Genomic DNA, 16,945 nt, shown 5'->3' with positions numbered 1-16,945 from the left:
TCTCCCGGAGGGCTAGTAAGCCGAAAGAACAAGCAGAACTAATGCCTCTTATCCTTGTACTAAAGGATAAAGAGAAGGAACTCGACTAGATCGCAACCCGAGACAAAATTAACGACGCTCTTAAAGGTGAAGACTAAGAGCTAGCTGTCCTTGCGATAAAGAAATTATTTTAGGGTAACATTGTCCTAAACTTTGCAATAGAGAAAGCCCGCTAACGAACAATCGATAGCCTTACTAAGGTTACCGATATCGTAGGCGAGGCATAGGTAATAGAGGACTCTCTCTAGCATAAGGTCGTAGTCTACGGCGTCTCGACCGCGAACTTTAACACGCTAACGGGCCTATAGGACATTTAACGAGAAATTAAGACCTTTAATAGAGGTCTTAAACTCGCAGGCACCCCGATTTAGCTAACAAACGAAGAGAGAAGAAGGACTCTTACTAGGGCGACAGTTCTAGTAGGTTTTGCTACCGAGGAGGAGGCAAAAAGGGCTATTCAAAACTGTCTATACGTAGGCGCGGACAGCCTAAGAGTCGAGAAGGCGAAGGATTGTATACAACAGAAAGGGAGGCCCCTAGAACGTTCTACATGTTAGAACACTCTCTACAGATTTTCTATGTTAATCTTAACTAATTTATCGAGGCTACAGAGTCTACCTTAGACATCGCGGTTAAGCAGAAAGCCGACCTTCTACTAGTCTAGGAACTATAGACTATAGAAGACCCGATAACAGGCTACAAAGAGACAAGATCTATCGCATACCGGGAGTACAACTAGCTATTCCTAACGACTACGGATTCGACGATCCGGCTAAGGACAATGCTATATATTAGCACAAGACTTAATGTTAATATCTCTCCTATTTTATTAGACGATAGCGACATACTTTCCTTTGTTATTTTAGACAAGAGGGGCAACAAGATCCAGATAGTTAATCTCTATAACGAGAAAGACCTTCGAGATACCGAGAACCCGCAAAACCGACGAATAACAGAGAGAAGCCTCTACTCTCTACGCAACACGTTCCTTCTAAACACTCTACTAGTAGGAGACTTTAACCTTAGACACCCGTCCTAGGATCCGAGGGGAAAGGATACTACTAGTGCCCGCGAATTTATAGAGTAGATAGAAGACTAGGGCTTTACTCTACGTAATACGATAGGTGTCGGGACCTTCTATAGGCCGCACCTAGTGTAAAAGGTGCAATTAAGGATAGAGTAGCAGTATGAATCACTTCAGAACAGACTCGATTCGATACTCTCTCGGAAGGAGGAGATTCTACGTATCCTTATACTACGGGCGCAATCTGGCTTAAACGAGCTTAAAAGGCCCTAGTAGGGGTGCATATGCCGCTGAGGCAGGGGATTAGATGCCGATTGTCGGTATTCGGCGGAGGCAGATGTGACATAGCCCCCCTCCTTGCGCAGAGCGTCGCGCTCTAAACGGTTTCACCTCGAGTAAATTCTTTTTGGTGTTTGCCAAGTTTAATAGCCTAAGGCCTTAATCAGGGTCTACTGCGGCTTCAAAACCTAGGCTCGGATCCCTCGAGTTCTTCTCTTCTTTAACAACCTTGTGCAGACTTAGTAAGTGTAACTTAATCCTATCCGATGGCTAAACAGGTCTAAAAGTGCCCCCCTAAGGGGCATTTGTAGCCTGTATAGTGCTAACGTAGCGTTTAGTTCCTTTCTAGCCCTATTTTCCACCGGACGTCCTCGAATTCTATCGAAAAACCGCTATTCTTACCAAACGACCCTATCCGCGACCGAACGAGCCTATTATAGCGCAACCCGCCTCCATCGCGACCTAACGCAAGCAATTCGCCGCCAACGGCATCTTCAAGGGCAATCCGTGCGTCAACTGCCTTAACAAGCCCTCAAACAAGGCCGATTTAGCCCAGTTCTGCCTCTTTGCGCGCGAATCGCCGGACAAGTAGGCAACTAATAATAAGGACGAATATTACCTAAAGTGTCACAATTGCTCCAACCGCGATTGTTTCTAGGTAAGTACACACAGGGTCAAAAGGGGGCTTTCGGGGGCTAATGTAGTTAAAAGATGCCGGAACTAGTTAAAGGCGACATTACGAGGGCTAATAAGCTCCGCAGGGCCGCTATTGCCGCCGATAGTACCGGAGCGATGGCTGCGGCGGCTTATTCGGCCTACAAGGCGGTCTACGTGCGCATTAAGGGGTATGTGTAGTTAGTTCGGGTCTGTTTAGCTCCGTTAACCCCCTTTTAGGCGCTTTAACTCCTTTACCGGTGTTAACAGCCTCTATCTGCACTAAGGCAAGGCCGAATTCGACCAGACGGGACCGCTTGTGCTTAGAAAGCGCGAGAAGTTACTCGCTAAGGAGGCTGTAAAGCGAAAGAGGGAGCTTGTAAGTATTCGGGTCCCTTCTTGCCTAAAAGTGCCCTACTAACCCTAACAGGGTGAAGACGTGCCTAACACCCCCCGCAAGCGACTTATTCTGGCCTAAGGATCTACCGAGGACCGCCTAAGGCGTCGCGTTCGGGCCCTTTCGGCCGCTCTGGACACCGTCTACACCCGTGCGGGCGCTAAGAAGGGCTCGAAGGCCTCCGTTATAGAGGGAGTGCTCCGTCCGACCGAGTACGACCTCTCTAGGGACCTTAAGCCTAAGGAATAAGCATGTAAGCCCTTTTTCGTGTTTCTTTTATCTCTTTTGGCCTCTTTTAGGCTCGTTTCAGGACTAATAGGTGCGGTAACGCCCGGGTTGTTTCTTTTTGCTACGACTTGGCGACTTATAGATTAGATAGAATCAAAATAACTTCACTGTGCTCGATTGTCTCTCGTTATGTGATAATGTCGTCCTTAGGGGCCCGTTTGGCCCCTAATTTCCCCCCCTAGGATTTTATTAGATTAAAATTCTTCTAAGGTAGAGAAAATTTTTAGGTAACTAGGAACCGGACTAAGGAGTTAGTGTAGTGTTAACTGGTGTCTTTGGGGCCTTAATAGTGACTAATAACGCGTTTGTATATCTATCGTGCTAGTCTACCGCCCTTAGTACCTCCCGTACTTCTATTAAATGCTCTTATCGTAGTAGGGCTAATATAAGTCGCAGGTTCCTAAGTGTTTTTAGACGCGGGCCAGCCCTTCCACGCGATCCTATATATCCATCTGCCGTGTTGTTTCTTACGCTTTAGGATCTTGTCTACTACGTAAACGTCGGGTTCCTCTAATCGGATCTCCTTTAGGCTATTCTGGGCCCGTTTAGTAATTTTGGCAGGTTTTTCCTCCTCTAGTAGGGAGATGTAGAATGTAGGATAGATGTTCATCGTTTCCGGCAGTTCTAGCGTATACGCGACGTCGTTCACGACTCGCTTAATCCTATATAGGCCGACATACTTGTAATCGAGCTTTTCCGACGGCCGGATGGACTTCAAATATCGAGTGGAGAGGTACACACGGTCGCTAACCTTGTACGTTTTCGCAGTTTTGCGAGCATTGTAGTATCGTACGTGTCTCTCCTGTGACGCAGCCAGTCTTTTATGTAGCGTTTTCTGTAGGCCGATTACTCTGTGCGCTATTTCCGCCGCACTGGGAGCTTTGCCCTTTAATTAGGGCAGGTCGGGCTATCTAGCGGCAATTGGATCGCGAACGTTACATGCTTAGAATAGTGTTACCCCTGTTGTCGCATAAACGCTATCGTTGTAAGAGAATTCGGCCACCGACAGCATCTGTGCCTAGTCGTCCTGTTCGTAGTTGTAGTACACTCGTAGGTATTGCTCTAGCGTTTGGTTCTAACGTTCCGTCTAACCGTCCGTTTGGGGGTAATATGCAGTGCTTAGGCCCCTTCGGACCCTAAGGTGGTAGTAAAGCGTGCTCTAGAACTTGGATGTAAGGATTAGTCCTCTGTCGGACGTAATTGACTTAGGAGTTCCGTAAAGGCGGAAGATTTCTCTCAGGAAGACCTCCGCGAGGGTTTCGGCGTTAATGTCCTTCCGTACGGGAATGTAGTGGGCTATTTTGGACCACCTGTCTATAACGACGAGGATTAAGTCGTATGTGTGCCCTATGAACGTACTTAGGGGCAGATCAGTAATGAAATCCAATGTTAGGTCCTCCTAGGGCCCGTTTGGTGGAGCTTCCGCATAGAGTTCTCTATATAGGCTATGTCGCTGTAGCTTCGCCCTGTCGCATGTCTGGCAGCTGTTTACGTAGTCCTTAACGTATTTTCTCATGTCCGGCCAGTAGAACGACCGTTGCAACAGCTCTAGGGTCCGTTTAAACCCAAAGTGGCCGGCTAGGGGATCGTTATGGCACTAGCGGAGAGCTGCCAGGCGTACTGGGCCCGCAGGCACGTACAGTTTCCGTTCGTAGAAGAGGAATTCGCCCTATATAGCCTACCTTTAGGTCCATTCCGGCGGATCCGGGTCATTTATAGCTAGTTCGACTGTCGATGCCATAGGGTTATGTTTCAGGCTTTCGCGTATTATATCAATTAGCGGGGAGTCTGATAATTCTTCTATCAGAGTGCTCGCTATTATGTACGTTTTGCTGCAGTAGGTCCTGGCGAGCTGCAGATAGTAGGTTATAACTGCTATTATAGACCAAACGGGGCTGGATTCGGCCGTTATTCCCTCGGACAGACCCAGTTGGTGCCGAAGGGTGTCTAATGCAGGAGCACTGTCGCTTTCGTTAATCTACCGTCCCGAGTGGTCCCTGTCTTTTAAGTCTGGGCGTCTGCTTACTCCGTCCGCGGCGGCATTAAGCGACCCCGGGTTGTACGTTGTGCGGAAGTCGACGTTTAACAGCTGCTCTGCCCATCTTGCCTGTCTTCGGCTTAGTTGCTTAGTTGTTATAAACTATTTTAGGTTGTAATGGTCTGTTAAGACCTTAATTTGGTGCGAAGCGCCCTTAACGTAGTGTCTCTAGTGCTTAAAGGCCTCGACTATAGCGAGAAGCTCTTAATCGTGTATATTATAGTTCCTTTCGGCCGCGTTTATCTTGCTAGAGAAGAAGGCTACTAGGTGCTAGTGCATTTTGCCCTCTGTTTTATGCGGTTAGGACAGTACTGCCCCGACGGCGAACCTAGAGGCATCTGTTGCGACGCGGATAGGCAGTTTTAGGTCGAAATGCCGCAAGATAGGCGCTTTAATAAACCTGGTCTTTAACTGCTAGAATGCTTGTACTGCGTTAGGTAGGAGTTCGAGGGGAACTAATTCCTCCTTTCTCTGTCGGTGTCCTCCTTTAGCACTATTTGGGCCTCTTTCTGTTAAGCGGTTTAGTAGGCCAGCTATGCGGGAGAACCCCTTAATAAACTAGCAGTAGTAGTTCGCAAATCCGATAAAGATGCGAATGTCCCTAACTAAGGCCGGAAGGGGCCAGTTAGCGATAGCTTGGATCCTTTCTGCCTCCATTTCGACCCCTTTTGGGGTTACTACGAACTTAAGGTAGCCGACTTGCCGCTTAAAGAACTCGCACTTTGACAGTTTGGTAAAGAGTCGGTGTCTTCTGAGTCTCTCGAGGACTATCCTAACGTGTTTCTTGTAGCTTTCGGCGTCTTGTGAGTATATCAAGATATCGTCGAGGTATACTATAACATAGTAGTCTAGCAGGCCCCGGAGGGCGTAGTTTATGTATCCTTGGAACACTGCTGGGGCGTTGGTCAGCCCAAACGGGACTACAGTGTACTTAAAGTGGCTATACCTCGTCCGAAAGGTAGTTTTCTACTGGTTACTCTCCTTAATTCGGATGCGATAGTACGCGTCTCGTATATCTAGCTTTGTAAAGAACTTTGCCGGCGCCAACTAGTCCAGAGATTCCTAGACGAGGGGCAGGGCGTGTCTATTCTTAATAGTAACGGCATTAAGGGCCCTGTAGTCGACGCACAGACGTAGGCCGCCGTCCTTTTTCTTTACAAAGAGGATGCCTGCCCCCGCTAGGGAGGTCGAGGGGCGGATCTACCCCTTCTCTAGGCTGTCGGCGAGGTAATTGCGCAGAGTCTCTAGTTCTGTCACAGAGAGGTTGTATAATAGGCCGTACGGGGCCTCCTTGCCTTCTTCGAGGTCGATACTGAGCTTATTCGGCCCCGTCTCGGGGAGAAGGGACTCGTTTCCTTCTGCGAAAACGTCCGCGAAATCCGAGAATTCGCTTAGAAGTTCCGGTTCTTTTGGCGCGTCGTCTGTGCGTTAAGCGGCAAGGGCCTAAACGCGCCCCGAAGGGATGCCGGAGGCGTCCTTCTAGAACTCTTTAGGTAAGACGAGCCTAACCGGCCTCTATTGTCTGCCTTTCGTCCCCTTCCAGGTGACGCTTTTGCGGATAAAGTTCACCCTCGGGTTCTATCGTTCTAGCTAGGGCATGCCGAGGACTAGTTAGAACCCGTGGATTCTTCCGACTGCGAAGGTTTCTACATATCCTCTTGTGTGTCCTTAAGTGTCCGTTACTTTGAACGGGACGTGGCATTCTCCCTGAACAGCTATCCTCTGGCTGTTTAGTGCTACGTATTAGGCCGTTTGCCCCAACTCGGGGCTCAGGCCTAGCTCTTTAGCTGCTATGTTGTCTATAAAGTTGCTTTGCGCTCTGCAATCGAGTAGTGCTCGGAGTGTCTTAGTCCTATTAGGACCCTGCATCTCCACTTTAAGGCGTATTAGCCTTTCCCCTGTAGTTCGGGGAATTCCTCCTGGCTCGGCAGCCTTTCTTTAGGCCTCTAAGTACTGGACTTAACCCGCAGCGATTAGAGGGGATCTACTGCGGGCTCTCCCTTTTCCCGACTGGTCCTTGTTAGGGCATTCCTAGCGCCGGTGGCCCTCTTTGCTACATGTCTAGTAGGCGGTGGCCGACTTCTCTTTATTAGCCGCCTTCGGGGGGGTTTTGGCCCTTCTTGGCCTACTCGGGGGCTTGTTGTTTTTGTTTGGGCGCCTTCCGTTAGTCTCGTCGACGGAAGTCTTCGCTAAGCGCTTTTTGTTAAATTCCTGTATCTGTCGGTACGATATATTAGCTCGTTCCTCCACATCTACGAGGGTCGTAAGGGTAACTTAGCCCTGTTCGAGCCTGTTTCTAACCGCCGGGGTAAGAGCTCCCTTAAATTTATAGATTATCCTAGGAATGTCGGTGCAACCGATCTTATCCTACTGTTCTTTTAGGTAGTTTATTAGCCCGGTTGGGGTCCTGTCGCCCTATTTGGCCTCTTTAATATTATCTATAGCTCTTTGGGTGCGTTCGTCTTTTGTACCTATAGAATCCAACATTACGAGCTACATGTCGCTCTATGTTAGCCGAACAGGTGCCTTATCGAGAAGGTGGCGCTTCTAGTGCTGCTTTTAGGGTCTCGCCATCTATTCTTTAGCGAATTCTATCTTTTCTTCGTTAGTGGCTATGCTAGCCCGGTTGATTGCTCGGTTAATGTCTTCCTGCTACTATTCCCAGTTAGCGCGGTTCTTTCCCTCGAAGATGTGGGGATTCCAGGCCTTTAGGAGCGCGTTCTTAGGGATGGATAGCCGAACTAGGGCATCGGGCAGGATAGTAGGGATAGATCCGTTCTATACCTAGGCGGTGCGGTCCCTTATAGCCCTGTTGCGTGCCTAGAGAAGGCTAAGCTAGAGGAGGCGCTCTTATCTGGCGGTAGCGGCCTCTTCCTTGCGGATTTGTTCATTAATGTCGTCTTCTTCTCCCTTAGGTGGAGTGTCTTCTTCCTATAGAGGGTTCTCCGGTTCTTCTTCGCCCTCGTTAGCGGCATCCTAGTGCCCGATAGGTTCTTCCGGGTTTTTAGGCCCGCCTTCGGCGTCTTCGTCGTCGCTAACGACGGTCTAAGTGGAGGTTTCTATAGTCTCCGGGTCGTTAGCGGGTTCGTTCGCACGGCGACGGGTGCTCTTGCTCCCTAATAGGCCGGGACGAGACGAAGCTATCTCGGAAGTAATTCGTCGTACTGTAGGGTAGATCGAATCGTATATAAAAGGTGCAATTAAGGATAGAGTAGCAGTATAAATCACTTTAGAACAGACTCGATTCGATACTCTCTCGGAAGGAGGAGATTCTACGTATCCTTATACTACAGGCGCAATCTAGCTTAAACGAGCTCAAAAGGCCCTAGTAGGGGTGCATATGCCGCTAAGGCAGGGGATCAGATGCCGATTGTCGGTATTCGGCGGAGGCAGATGTGACACCTAGACGCAGAGTCGGTCCTAGACCTTACGTTTACAAGAGGATCCTTATCTACGAAAGAAATCGACTGGAGAACGATTCCGACAGGCTTAGACTATAAGGCTATATCTATAGACCTTATTAGCGCGCAAGATCGAGCCTAACAGAAGAAAGTAGTTCTAGACATAGCTTCCGCGGATTAGGAACTGTTTACAGATCTCCTAATAAGCAAGGCGACGTCTATTAACTATACGAACTCCCTCGACGACATCGCAGACTCCTTTACCTCGTATATTACCGAATCGATACGGGGAGCAATCCTAGAGAAAGTAGTACACGCCTGCGCAAAACCTTGGTAGAATAGAGAGCTACGCACGCTACGCCGCACAATGTCTAGAACATATAGACAGACCTTTACCTGCGGACGTACGCCGACGCTAGACGAGAAAGAGGCGTATACGAAAGCAAGAAACAAGTACTTCTAAGCTATTAAAATAGCTAAGAAGAACTACTAGAACGCTTTCCTCGAAAAAGAAGACTCGAAATCTATCTTTAAAGCTATGTCCTATACTAGGAACAGCAGCCGAAGACAGATACCTACGATAAACAACGAGGATTCTTTCGAGGGGAAATGTAAGGCCTTCTCCGAAGCCTTATTTCCGCGCCCTCCTGCCGAGGAACCTCTACCTAGCCGTTAGGAAGCGTATACAGCCGGGGATTAGGGCTGGACTACGCTAACTAAAGAGGAACTCGCTGCCGCCTATAGTACGAAGATAGTAAAAGGAAAAACGCCGGGCCTAGACGGTATTACGTAAGCTATTATTAGTAAAGCGTACGGCGCTATTCCTATTACCTTTCTACGTATATATAGGAGGCTACTCGACGAAGGACACTACCCCCGATGCTGGAAAGTTGCGACAGGCGCAGTTCTAGCAAAGCCGGGAAAACCAGACTATTCGGTCCCTAAGGCCTACCAAGTTATCTCTCTCCTAAACTGCCTTAGTAAGATTAGTAAGAGAATACTCGCAAAACGCCTAGGGATTATCGCAGAGACGAAGCCCCTTCTACACGACTCGCAGTTAGGAGGGCGAAAGAAGAAATCGGCTATCGATACGGTGCTTCTCTTAACGAACGAAATCGAGGAGAATCGAAGAAAGAAAAAGAAGACTTCGGTTATCTTCCTCGACGTAAGAGGAGCATACGACTACGTTGCAAAGAACCGACTATTAAGAATAATAATCTAGTTAAGGCTTCCGCATAGCCTTATACATTAGGTTTAGTCGTTTATAAGCAATAGACGCCTACGAATAGCATTCGACGGACAGATATAGGAATTCCAGGACGTAGAGATCGGCGTTCCGCAAGGCAGCCTAATGTCTCCTATCCTCTTTCTTATCTATACGCGCGATATATTCTTCTCGCTACAAGGAGTTACTCCTAGTTCCTACGTCGACGACATTAGACTATCTACCTCGTCTACGTCCCTTAAGAAGAACTCTAAGGTACTAGAACGTAAAGCAAGAAGGCTAATAGACCTAGGAAAGAAGAACTCGATTGCTTTCGACCTAGCAAAGACAGACCTAATACACTTCTCGAAAGGAAAAGGGTCCGATTGCCTGGTAATTCTTCCAAACGGCGATATTGTTTGCCTAGCGAAGAAAGCGATAAGGTAGCTTGGGATTTGGCTAGATGCCGGTCTTACCTTTAAGGAGCATATTGCAATAAGATCGGCATAAGTACAAGCAGCATTCTATTAATTAGAAAGACTAGCAAATACCGAACGCGGTCTGTCTTCTATATCGTTAAGAAAGATCTACCTAGCCTGCGTTACTACAATAGTAGACTACAGGGCCCCGGTTTGGTAGCGGTCGAAAAAGAGTATAAAACCTCTAGTATCTCTATAAAGTAAAGCTTGTAGGAAGATCCTAGGCGTTTTCCGTACTGCCCTAAACGTCCCGTCCGAAGTAGAGTTAAATCTCTTCCCCCCGGATCTACGCCTAGAGAGACAGTCAATTTTATACTCTCTACGCGTAGCAAAGCTACCCGAAAACCACCCTGTAAGACTCGCTATCTAAAGCGCGCCTTCGGATATGCGAGAAGTCTAACACGAGGACTCGAGAGAGATACTTCCGCAAAAACGATAGAGAATATAGATACAACTACTCTGTTATCGACTCCGACAATACAAGCATTTCGTAGAACACGAGAGGGCTAACTACGCAAAAGACGATCTCTTTAGCGTCTAGAAAACCCGATACGAAATAGCAAGACAACGGGAGATTAATAAGGTACCTAGGAATACAAATAGCTACCTTAGTCGATTTCTATAGAGCTCGCTAGGAAAACATAGAATAGGAGGAAGACGCGCTTTAACTAGTGCCTTCTATACTATCCTATTAGGATACGGATACCTAAAGTCCTATCTCTATTACTTTAGACACGCAACGACGCTAGACTGCCCTTGCGGACGACGAGAAACAGCAGAACACCTCGTATATAGCTGCCCTATCTACGATGTATTTAGGCTACTACCGCTACGACAAGCACAATCTCTACTAGAAATAGTAGAAGATAAGGAACTCCGGAAACACCTTACTACCTTTCTCTCGGATACAAAGATTGCTTCTAGGTCCTAGCACCTAGCAAGAGGCGAAGACGAGACTGTCTAGCCTACACTCCTTTTACTTTTCCTTATTTGTCTTTCTTTAAAGTCCTTCGATACTAGCTTGCTACTATCCTAGGCACGGGTCTTTCCCTAAGGTTAAGAGATACGAGAGAACAACGATTGTACATAGATAGACTGCTGTCGCGAGACAGCCGTCCTACATAGTTATAGACTCCTACAGGACGTAAATGGAACAAACAAACAAACAAACAAACAAACAAACGAGCAGTGCTCGGAGTGTCTTAGTCCTATTAGGACCCTGTATCTCTACTTTAAGGCGTATTAGCCCTTCCCCTGTAGTTTAGGGAATTCCTCCTAGCTCGGCAGCCTTTCTTTAGGCCTCTAAGTACTAGACTTAACCTATAGCGGTTAAAGGAGATCTACTACGGGCTCTCCCTTTTCCCGACTAGTCCTTATTAGGGCATTCCTAGCGCCGGTAGCCCTCTTTACTACATATCTAGCAGGCGGTAGCCGACTTCTCCTTATTAGCCGCCTTTAGGGGGGTTTTAGCCCTTCTCGGCCTACTCGGGGGCTTGTTATTTTTGTTTAGGCGCCTTCTATTAGTCTCGTCGACGGAAGTCTTCGCTAAGCGCTTTTTGTTAAATTCCTATATCTGTCGGTATGATATATTAGCTCGTTCCTCCGCATCTACAAGGGTCGTAAGGGTAACTTAGCCCTGTTCGAGCCTGTTTCTAACTGCCGGGGTAAGAGCTCCCTTAAATTTATAGATTATCCTAGGAATGTCGGTATAACCGATCTTATCCTACTGTTCTTTTAGGTAGTTTATTAGCCCGGTTAGGGTCCTATCGCCCTATTTAGCCTCTTTAATATTGTCTATAGCTCTTTAGGTACGTTTGTCTTTTGTACCTATAGAATCTAGCATTACGAGCTACATATCGCTCTATATTAGCCGAACAGGTGCCTTATTAAGAAGGTAGCGCTTCTAGTGCTGCTTTTAGGGTCTCGCTATCTATTCTTTAGCGAATTCTATCTTTTCTTCGTCGGTAGCTATACTAGCCTAGTTAATTACTCGGTTAATGTCTTCTTACTACTATTCCTAGTCGGCGCGGTTCTTTCCCTCGAAGATATAGGAATTCCGGGCCTTTAGGAGCGCGTTCTTAGGGATAGATAGCCGAACTAGGGCATCGGGTAGGATAATAGGGATAGATCCGTTCTGTACCTAGGCGATGCGGTCCCTTATAGCCTTATTGCGTGCCTAGAGAAGGCTAAGCTAGAGGAGGCGCTCCTATCTAGCGGTAGCGGCCTCTTCCTTACGGATTTGTTTATTAATGTCGTCTTCTTCTTCCTTAGGTAGAGTGTCTTCTCCCTATAGAGGGTTCTCCGGTTCTTCTTCGCCCTCGTTAGCGGCATCCTAATACCTAATAGGTTCTTCCGGGTTTTTAGGCCCGCCTTCGGCGTCTTCGTCGTCGCTAACGGCAGTCTAAGTAGAGGTTTCTATAGTATCTAGGTCGTTAGTAGGTTCGTTCGCACGGCGACGGGTGCTCTTGCTTCCTAATAGGCCGGGACGAGACGAAGCTATCTCGGAAGTAATTCGTCGTACTGTAGGGTAGATCGAATCGTATGTAAAAGGTGCAGTTAAGAATAGAGTAGCAGTATAAATTACTTTAGAACAGACTCGATTCGATACTCTCTCGGAAGGAGGAGATTCTACGTATCCTTATACTACAGGCGCAATCTAGCTTAAACGAGCTTAAAAGGCCCTAGTAGGGGTGCATATGCCGCTAAGGCAGGGGATTAGATGCCGATTGTCGGTATTCGGCGGAGGCAGATGTGACACCGAGTAGTTGTTGCAGATCGACTTTAGGACTATTTATAAACTCGGCAAGGCTAATAGGGCGGCGGATATACTAAGTAGAAGGCCTAACCTAACGAACAAGGACTACTCTAGACAGTAGGCTATAGACGAAGAGTCGTCTGCAAGCTTGTAGCTCCTCTAGACGGCATTCTAACCGCATCTGGACTATAATAGACTAGTAAGGCACGCGGGGGTAGTAAAGGACGCCCTAGACCTGAAAACGCGCCTAAAACGCGCCTTCTTAAAAGACCCGACCTTTAACAGGATTAACGAGGAGAAGGACTAAGCGGAACCTGCTTTCTAGGCAGATCGATAGACTAACGAGGATAGAGTCGCATATATAGACGGCAAGGCCTACGTACCTAAAGGAAGCATAAGACTCTAACTACTTTAGGAATACTACGACGACCCTATAGTAGGGCACTTCGGCTTCTCTCGAACGCTCGAACTTCTACAAAGGAGTTTCTACTAGCCTAAAATAAGGAAATACGTTAAGGACTATATACGAACGTATTAAGCGTATAGTAGGTTAAAGCTACGGCGGCACAAACCTTACGGATTGTTATATATAGAGCTATTATCGCTTATACTATAGGAGGATATAACGCTAGACTTTATAACGGACCTGCTACCTAGCATGCTTCTAGGCCAGGCTTACGACTTAATCCTAGTAATCGTAGACAGATGTACCAAAATAGTCTATTATACGCTATGTAAGAAGACGATTACCGTAGCGGAGCTCGTAGAGGTGTTTATAAGGGAAGTCGTACGACTCTATAGTACACTAGCTACGATTACGTTGGATCGAGGGCCTATCCTAACCTTAAAATTCTAGAGCACGTTCTGTTTCTGCCTTAGCATACGCCGAAAACTAAGCATAGCGTTCCACCCCTAAACAGACAGGTAAACAGAGCGCTAAAACCAGACGCTAGAGTAGTATCTTCGCATATACTACAACTATAAACAGGACAACTAGGCCTCCCTACTTTCTACTGCGGAATTCTTATACAATAATAGTGTACACTCCGCAACAGGGGTTATACTATTCTAGGCGTATACTATACGGGACCCTCGGCGGTACTACTAGCCCAGACTACGCTAGAATAGACGAGAAGCCCTGTTCGCCGCATAACTTACGGACCGCGTTATCTCTAACTAGAAGAAACTGCGGGTTAGACTGGCCAAAACAAAGAAGCAAATAGCTAAGTAGGCGAACGAGCATAGGAAGGACATCTCCTTTAACGTCGGAGACGAAGTCTACCTTAACATACGCAATATTAGGTTATTAAGACCTTCGGCGAAGCTCGATTACAAATATATTAGACCTTATAAGGTAAAAGCGGTTATTAACCGCGTCGCATATACGCTCGATCTACTAGACTTACTAAAGATCTACCTAACCTTTTATATTTCTCTGCTAGAACTATCTATCCCGGACTAGTTTAGTCGCAAATAGGACAGGATAATGCGATACGACGCCGGAGAGGACAACGAATACGAAGTCGAGGCTATTCTGGCCGAACGTATAGACGAACTAAACAATCGGGAGTACCTTATTAAGTAGAAAGATTACGACTAGTCCGAGAACTCCTAGGAAGCAGCAGTTAATATTAGCCCGGCAGCAATGCGGGCCTACCGGCGCAGAATAGGCTAGAAAGGACTAACTGCGCGCGGTAAATTCTAGAAAAAACGCTAACCCCCTTAGTTAATTTTTAATCCTTTTTCTTCCTTTATAGTATTAGACTTTAAACATTTTTAATAATTCTAGGGATTTCATTTAGGCGTTAAGGTTTTCTATTCTAGACTATTCTAGCCTACATTAAGCTATTCTGCGCTATTATAACTTAAAAGGGCCCTATTACTCTGCGTAATAGTATTATCTGTTATACCCTATATACTGCTAGAGCTAACTAGACTAAACCGGCTTAATTATCGCTATCCTCGTCTAAAGCGTCCTCTCTACGCTCCTAAGCGGCCGTAGTACGCACTAAAGCCTTTAACGCCTCCCTATTAGTCTTTCCCGTACCCCTAGCGTACATATTAAACCTCTCTAGGGCCTTGCTGTTACGATATAAGGCAGTCTTGTACTTATTAAGCTTTTCTGTTAACGACTAGACTATAATAGCGCCCTTTAGATTAATTAGGCGGCTTCTCTTAGACCTCGGGGTCCCGGCAGTAGCCTGCTCCTACATCCTAGTATTAGCATAGTCTAAAATGCGCTAGAACGGTACACTTACGGCCTTTTCTATATAAGCAGCGGCCGACCTGTCCCGCTTCTTAACCTTTTAACCCGACGTGTCCTACTCGCCGGTACCCTAGTGCAAAGTAAGACCCTCCGGGCCGCGAACGCTGTTTCTAAGCTCCCTAAGGCGCTAACAGTTAGCATACTAGTCTAAAATAAGCTAGAACGGCATATACAACTTAATCGAACTAGCAAACAGGAGCACCTTACTCCTTAACTTCTTCTTGTTGTCCGCGTTCGCTACCGGATTAGCGTACTCTGCTTAAATCTAGGCATTAATAGTATCCTACTCGTCCTTACGGGCCGGAGGGAGCTATTTAGGGTTAGCCTAGATCTAAAAGACTCTAGAACAGTCTAGAAATATCCTACCTAGAAGCAATCGGCGTTTCTGTCGTCTAGACAGCCGGCGCATTTGGCAGTAATGCCCTTAATAGGCTTCTCTAACGCTAACTAGTATAGCTTAGTTAAGTCTTTATTCTGCTTAATGTCTTTAATACAATTAAAGCACGGATTGTAGTTAAAAGTCCCGTTGCGGACCTTTCTAGCGTAATCGTTACGTACGAGGGCCGCGGCGGCGGAAGATATAGTGTGTCTGCGCTAATATTAGCCTTGCTAGACCTAAACTAGACTATACTAGCACTACCCTAGATTACTTACTTTTAGTAGTTAGTAAAGAAGAGAGAAAGTTTAGAAGAAGAATTAAATTAATATAGCGACGCTATAGACCCGCAAATCCTTCTAGATTAGGACATCTGGCAGCTAATAGCTTGTAAATTTTCTACCGCAACTAAGGTTAGTTGCAGAAAGGGGAGGGGGGCAATGTAAGGACACCCTTACAATAACGTCTCCTACCTGTCCTAACCTAGACTATCCTAGTACTACAGATTACCGGTGCTATCTTATCTAGCCTAGACTAGGACATCCTGTAGAGGGACGAACCTTACAGACGCACGACGGCCCCCGAGCGGACGTTAGACTACGACCGGTGCCTAGTCTAGGCGGAGGGACGCATTTAGCAACACGAAGGGCGGGTATATAGCCTCGGGGGACGCTCTCGTCTATTCCCTTCCTTATCGAATCGACTCGTTACATTCTACAACTATTTGTTTTCGGTGCAAGCCTACACTCCCTCTTGAGGTGCTTCTAACAATGCTATACTTAATAACCTTATAGGTATAGTCGACTATAAGGTAGTCGGAGTTAGCCTTCTATATACTTAGTAGCTCTAGATAAGCGAATACTAGTCCTTCGAGTATATTAGTAGCCCTATTCTCTAGTAGCTCGTACTAATAACCTTCGTCCTTAAGAGTCTATAATACCCTCGCTATTAGGCCTATAGATTCGAGTTAAAGGCTACGTACGTAAGTAGTAGCGTTATATATATCTCGGAGCACTTAAGGCGTATTATTACGCTTACCGGTAAACTATTGTTTATATATAAATCTAGCGGACTTCGTAGACATACCGGCCTTATAGGCATTAGTAAGAAACTCTACTATTGCCGCTCTACGAGCCTTATAGCGGTAGAGTACTAATCCGATAATATCGCTAGAGGGGTAGTTATAAACGGGCTCCTTCCTAAGACTAATCTTCTATAGTAAGGTATCTAGCGACTCCTTATCTACTATCGATACGGTTGTTTGTTTGTTTGTTTGTTTGTTCCATTTACGTCCTTTTGGAGTCTAAGACTATGTAGGACGGCTTTGCCCTAAAGGCAAAGCAGTAGATCTAGTTACAATTAGATTCTTTGGTATTCTTTAACCTTAGGGGAGACCCCGTGCCTAAGGCAATACTAAAGGACTTTAAACAAATGCAGGACAAAGGAAATTAAACGAGTGTTGCAGCCTAGGGCTGCAGAATTTTCGCGCTAAGCTTTTTGTAGAAGTTTTAGCGGATCCTTCCGCTTCGCACGCACGCTGCAAATTTGAATGCAAAAGCAGTGCAAAAGCAGCTGTCTAACTCGCTGTCTTCTCTTGTCCTTAATATGCCTTTGTAGAACTGTATGCCGCTTCTAAACGTATATAGCTACGTAGGTTAATCGCAGAGTTGTAGATTCTACCGAGTTCTAGCTCTTTAAAGTATATATATGCTTCCTTTTAAGGGTAACGACGTCTCTACTAGAGA

The sequence above is a fragment of the Zymoseptoria tritici genome, chromosome 5 (genome assembly GCF_000219625.1).
Source record: "Zymoseptoria tritici IPO323 chromosome 5, whole genome shotgun sequence".
NCBI classification, from domain to species: Eukaryota; Fungi; Ascomycota; class Dothideomycetes; order Mycosphaerellales; family Mycosphaerellaceae; genus Zymoseptoria; species Zymoseptoria tritici.
Note: the sequence above shows the minus strand (reverse complement) of the source record.